The sequence below is a fragment of the Phyllobates terribilis genome, unplaced genomic scaffold (genome assembly GCF_046119375.1).
Source record: "Phyllobates terribilis strain yellow unplaced genomic scaffold, ASM4611937v1 Scaffold_121__1_contigs__length_5197421, whole genome shotgun sequence".
Lineage (NCBI taxonomy): Eukaryota > Metazoa > Chordata > Amphibia > Anura > Dendrobatidae > Phyllobates > Phyllobates terribilis.
The window spans coordinates 399,486-406,342 of NW_027362881.1; positions in this window are offsets into that span (position 1 = coordinate 399,486).

The window sequence follows — 6,857 nt, forward strand, 5'->3', positions numbered from 1 at the left end:
GTAGGGATTTGAGTGGTTACTAGAAAGTGGAGGACGATAGAGGAAAAAGTGAGAGCTAACATGTACCAGTGAGGTGAATCAGCAAAGCAGAGCATTAGATTACAGCAGACACAGCAAGCAGAGAAGTTATGCAGAGCATGTACCAGTGAGGTGAATCAGCAAAGCAGAGCATTAGATTACAGCAGACACAGCAAGCAGAGAAGTTATGCAGACCATGTACCAGTGAGATTATTCCACTGCGAACTCCACCACTGTCCAAGGGGCATTGATATTGTCTTTTTATTCCACTGCGACCTCCGCCACTCTTCCAGAGGGCATTGATATTGTCTTTTTAATCCACTGCGACCTGCACAACTCTTCCAAGGGGCATTGATATTGTCTTTTTAATCCACTGTGACCTCCACGTCTCTTACAAGGGGCATTAAAACCGTCAATTTAAACAACTCTGAACTAAACAGCTCTTCCAAGGAGCACTGGTATTGTCTTTTTATTCCACTCTAACCTCCACCACTCTTCCAAGGGGCATTGACATTGTCTATTTATTCCACTGCGACCTCCACCACTCTTCCAAGAGGCATTAAAGCCATCTTGTTAAGCTACTGTCACGTCCATGTCTATTCCACGGGGCATTGATATTGTCTTTTTATTCCACTGTAACCTCCACCACTCTTCCAAGTGGCATTGACATTGTCTTTTTATTCCACTGCGACATCCACCTCTCGTCTAAGGGGTATTGATATTGTCTTTTTAATCCACTGCGACCTCCACCACTCTTCCAAGGAGAATTAAAACAGTCTTGTTAAGCTACTGTGACCTCCACGTCTCTTCCAAGGGGCATTAAAACCTCCTGGTTAAACCACTCTGAACTCCACCACTCTTCCAAGGGGCATTTATATTGTCTTTTTATTCGACTGTAACCTCCACCACTCTTCCAAGGGGCATTAAAACCGTCTTGTTAAGCTACTGTGACCTCCACGTCTCTTTCAAGGGGCATTAAAACCGTCAATTTAAACCACTCTGAACTCCACAGCTCTTGCCAGAGGCATTGATATTGTCTTTTTTTTCCACTGTAACCTCCACCACTCTTCCAAGGGGCATTGATTTTGTCTTTTTAATCCACTGCGACCTCCATCTCTCTTCCAAGAAGCATTAAAACTGTCTTGTTTAGCTACTGTGACCTCCACGTCTATTCCACGGTGCCTTAAAACCTTCTAGTTAAACCACTGTGAACTCCACAGCACTTCCAAGATACATTGATATTGTCTTTTTATTCCACTGTAACCTCCACCACTCTTCCAAGGGGCATTGATATTGTCTTTTTATTTTACTGCGACCTCCACCATTCTACCATGGGGCATTAATATTGTATTTTTATTCCACTACGACCTCGACCACTCTTCCAAGGGCCATTGATATTGTCTTTTTATTCCACTGTAACCTCCACCACTCTTCCAAGGGGCATTGATATTGTCTTTTTATTCCACTGCGACCTCCACCTCTCTTCCAAGGGGCATTAAAACCATCTTGTTAAGCTACTGTGACCTCCAAGTCTCTTCCACGAGGCATTGATATTGTCTTTTTATTCCACTGCGTCCTCCACATCTCTTCCAAGGGGAATTGATATTGTCTTTTTATTCCACTGCGACCTCCACCACTCATCTAAGGGGCATTGATATTGTCTTTTTAATCCACTGCGACCTCCACCACTCTTCCAAGGGGCATTAAAACAGTCTTGATAAGCTACTGTGACCTCCACGTTGTAATGCACACGCCTGGGCTGAGTGGCGTGTGCGTGTATATGTAGTGATTCCACTGGAACGTGCTGGAGAGTGAATGCCTGGAGGGGCGTAACTAAGTATCCACCCGATCCGACCAGGGTCGCACGACGGCATATGACGCCAGTTCACCAAGCAGGAACCGAGCAGAGGCACCAGGTGCTACTCCAGGACAGACCCCGGACACGGCTGTTGACCCACACAGGGGAGTACAGGAACATGCAGGTTAGGCTGGCACATACACTGTTGGGTATAGGCAGACACGGCTGGTATGCAGACTGGCGGATGCTGGTAAGCACGACTGGTATGCAGGCAGGGAGGTACTGGCAGGTACGACAGGTTGGAGCACCGAGTGGATAGGATCCAGTACAGACTGGGACTCAGGAACAGAACCGCAGATGCGGTGGACAAACAACAGAGTGAGGCCGCCCAGAGCGGCGAGCAAGAGCAGAACAAGACGAGACCGCCTGGAGCGGTGAGCGAGAGAAGAGCAGGACAAGGCCGCCTGGAGCGGTGAGCGAGAGAGGAGCAGGACGAGACTGCTGAAGCAGCGAGAGAGGAGCAGGACGACACTGCCGAAGCAGCGAGAAAAGGGTCAGAGCAGAGCGAGACTGCCGGAGCAGCGAGCAAAGGGTCAGAGCAGAGCGAGACTGCCGGAGCAGCGAGCAAAGGGTCAGAGTAGAGTGAGACTGCCGGAGCAGCGAGCAAAGGGTCAGAGGAGAGCGAGACTGCAGCAGCAGTGAGCAAAGGGTCAGAGCAGAGCGAGACTGCCGGAGCAGCGAGCAAAGGGTTAGAGCAGAGCGAGACTGCCGGAGCAGCGAGCAAAGGGTCAGAGCAGAGCGAGACTGCCGGAGCAGCGAGCAAAGGGTCAGAGCAAAGCGAGACTGCCGGAGCAGCGAGCAAGGCAGAGCAGGCAAGAACAGCCAGAGCGGTGAGCAAGGCAGAGCAGAGGGGATAGGGCTCTGTTCACACGGAACAGACTGGAAGGGAAAGGCAGAACCAGGTACACACAAGATACTTGCAATGAAGCAGCAAGTGGACTCTAAACTCACAAAAGGGAGTACAGGGACAACGAGTAGGAGTTAGGTACGGGATCATATTCTGCAGGAAAAGGGAAGGTATGGACATAGAGAAAAACAGGTAACAGGCTAGGAAAGTATTCAGATGAGAAAAGACACAGCAGCAAGATACAGGAGCGGGTCTAAGTATGCGGCCCCCTAGAAGGCGGAACGAATAGGCTAGGAGCGTGTTCAGACAGGAACAGGCAAGATACAGGAATGGGTCTAGGTATGCGGCCCCTAGAAGGCGAAAGGAACAGGCTAGGAGCGTGTTCACACTGGCCTGGAAATACAGCCTCCAGGATAGGCAGAAGACAACAGGCTAGAAGATAGTTCAGACAGGACACAGTTCAGACACGGGAACTGATACTGCAAGGCAGGAAGCATAGACAAGACCTGGCACATCAGTGACTGGAAGCCAACTGACAGAATACAGTGCTCAGGCATGGATTCCAGGGAGGAGCTGGGTTAAATACCAGGTGACAGACAGCAATAGGCTGAGGACTCACAAGGGGTGTGCCTGCAGCAGCTACAGGAAGCAGGAAGTGGTCGGGCGCCGCCCTTAAGCAGCAGAAACAGAGGCAAGCAGACAGCATGGAGGGAAGCCAGGCTAGCAGACTGGACTGGAGATCAAGTGCGCGCTCTTGCACAGTGGGAGATGGACCACTATGCAAGGACGCCGCCAGGTATGTTACACACGTCTCTTCCAAGGGGCATTAAACCGTCTGGTAAAACCACTCTGTACTCCACAGCTCTTCCAAGAGGCACTGATATTGTCTTTTTTTTCGACTGTAACCTCCACCACTCTTCCAAGGGGCATTGATATTGTCTCTGTTTTCCACTGCAACCTCCACCACTCTTCCAAGGGGCTTTGATATTGTCTTTTTTATCCACTGCGACCTCCACCACTCTTCCAATGGGCATTAAAACCGTCTTGTTAAGCTACTGTGACCTCCACGTCCCTTCCACGGGGCATTGATATTGTCATTTTATTCCATTGCGAACTCCACCACTCTTCCAAGGGGCATTAAAACCATCTTGTTAAGCTACTGTGACCTCCAAGTCTCTTCCAAGAGGCATTAAAACCGTCTGGTTAAACCGATCTGAGCTCCACAGCTCTTCCAAGGGGCATTGGCAATGTCTTTTTATTCCATTGTAACCTTCTGCACCCTTCCAAGTGCATTGATATTGTCTTTTTATTCCTCTGCGACGTCCACGACTCTTCCAAGGGTCATTAAAACCGTCTTGTTAAGCTACTGTGACCTCCAAGATTCTTACACAGGGCATTGATATTGTCTTTTTATTCCACTGTAACCTCCACCACTCTTCCAAGGGGCATTGATATTGTCTTTTTATTCCACTGTAACCTCCACCAATCTTCCAAGGAGCATTGATATTGTCTTTTTAGTCCACAACGATCTCCACCACTCTTCCACGGGGCATTAAAACAGTCTTGTTAAGCTACTGTGACCTCCTCGTCTCTTTCAAGGGGCATTAAAACCGTCTGGTTAAACACTCTGAACTCCACAGCTCTTACAAGAGGCATTGATATTGTCTTTTTATACGACTGTAACATCCACCACTCTTCCAAGCGGCATTGATATTGTCTTTTTATTCCACTGCGACCTCCACCACTCTTCCAAGGGGCATTGATATTGTCTTTTTAATCAACTGTGACCTCCACCTCTCTTCCAAGGGGCATTAAAACCATCTTGTGAAGCTACTGTGACCTCCACGTCCCTTCCACGGGACATTGATATTGTATTTTTATTCCACTGCGAACTCCACCACTCTTCCAAGGGGCATTGATATTGTCTTTTTAATCCACTGCGACCTCCACCACTCTTCCAAGGGGCATTGATATTGTCTTTTTAATCCACTGTGACCTCCACGTCTCTTCCAAGGGGCATAAAAAGCGTCAATTTAAACCACTCTGAACTGCACAGCTCTTCCAAGTAGCACTGGTATTGTCTTTTTATTCCACTATAACCTCCAACACTCTTCCAAGGGGCATTGTCATTGTCTATTTAATCCACTACGACCTCCACCACTCTTCCAAGGGGCATTAAGACCATCTTGTTAAGCTACAGTGACCTCCACAACTTTTCCATGGGGCATTGATATTGTCTTTTTATTCCACTGTAACCTCCACCACTCTTCCCAGGGGACATTGATTTTGTCTTTTTATTCCACTGCGACCTCTACCACTCTTCCAATGGGCACTGATATTGTCTTTTTAATCCACTGCAACCTCCACCACTCTTCCAAGGAGCATTTAAGCCGTCTTGTTAAGCTACTGTCACGTCCATGTCTATTCCACGGGGCATTGATATTGTCTTTTTATTCCACTGTAACTTCCACCACTCCAAGGGCATTGACATTGTCTTTTTATTCCACTGCGACTTCTACCTCTCTTCTAAGGGGCATTGATATTGTCTTTTTAATCCACTGCGAACTCCACCACTCTACCAAGGGGCATTAAAACAGTCTTGTTAAGCTACTGTGACCTCCACGTCTCTTCCAAGGGGCATTAAAACTGTCTGGTTAAACTACTCTGAACTCCACCACTCTTCCAAGGGGCATTGATATTGTCTTTTTATTCCACTGCCACCTCCACCACTCTTCCAAGGGGCATTGATATTGTCTTTTTAATCCACTGCGACCTCCACCACTTTTCCAAGGGGCATTAAAAACGTCTTTTTAAGCTACTGTGACCTCCACGTCACTTCCAATGGGCATTAAAATCGTCTGGTTTAACTACTCTTATTTCCATTGCTCTTCAAGGGGCATTGATATTGTCTTTTTAATCCACTGTTACCTCCACCACTCTTCCAAGGGGCATTGATATTGTTTTTTTATTCCACTGCGACGTCCACTACTTTTCCAAGGGGCATTGATATTGCCTTTTTATTCCACTGCGAACTCCACCACTCTTCTAAGGGGCATTGATATTGTCTTCTTAATCAACTGTGACCTTCACCACTCTTCCAAGGGGCATTAAAACCGTCATGTTAAGCTACTGTGAACTACACGTCTCTTCCACGGGGCATTGATATTGTCTTTTTTTTCCACTGTAACCTCCACCACTCTTCCAAGGGGCACTCATATTGTCTTTTTATTCCACTGCGACCTCCACCATTCTTCCTCGGGGCATTGATATTGTCTTTTTAATCCACTGCGACCTCCACCACTTTTCCATGTGGCATTAAAACCGTCTTATTAAGCTACTGTGACCTCCACTTCTCTTCCAAGGGGCATTAAAGCCGTCAATTTAAAACACTCTGAACTCCACAGCTCTTGCAAGAGGAATTGATATTGTCTTTTTATTCCATTGTAATCTCCAGCACTCTTCCAAGGGGCATTGATATTGTCTTTTTATTATTATTATTATTATTATTATTTATTATTATAGCGCCATTTATTCCATGGCACTTTACATGTGATAGGGATATACATAACAAAAGCATTTACATAATCTTAACAAAACGAGTCAGCGACTGGTACAGGAGGAGCGAGGACCCTGCCCGCGAGGGCTCACATTCCAGAAGGGATGGGTGAGGATACATTAGTTGAGGGTAGAGCTGGTCGTGCAGCGTTGGTTACTGCAGGTTGTAGGCTTGTCGGAAGAGGTGGGTCTTCAGGTTTCTTTTGAAGGTTTCCACGGTCAGCGAGAGTCTGATGTGTTGGGGTAGAGGGTTCAAGAGTAGGGGGGAAGCATGGGAGAAATCTTGTATACGATTGTGGGAGGAGGAGATAAGAGGGGAGTAGAGAAGGAGATCTTGTGAGGATTGGAGGTTGCGTGCAGGTAAGTACCGGGAGACTAGGTCACAGATGTATGGGGGAGACAGGTTGTGGATGGCTTTGTATGCCATGGTTAGACTTTTGAACTGGATTCTCTGGGCAATGGGGAGCCAGTGAAGAGATTGACAGAGAGGAGAGGCTGGGGAATAGTGGGGGGACAGGTGAATTAGTCGAGCAGCAGTGTTTAGGATAGATTGGAGAGGCGCAAGAGTGTTGTAAGGGA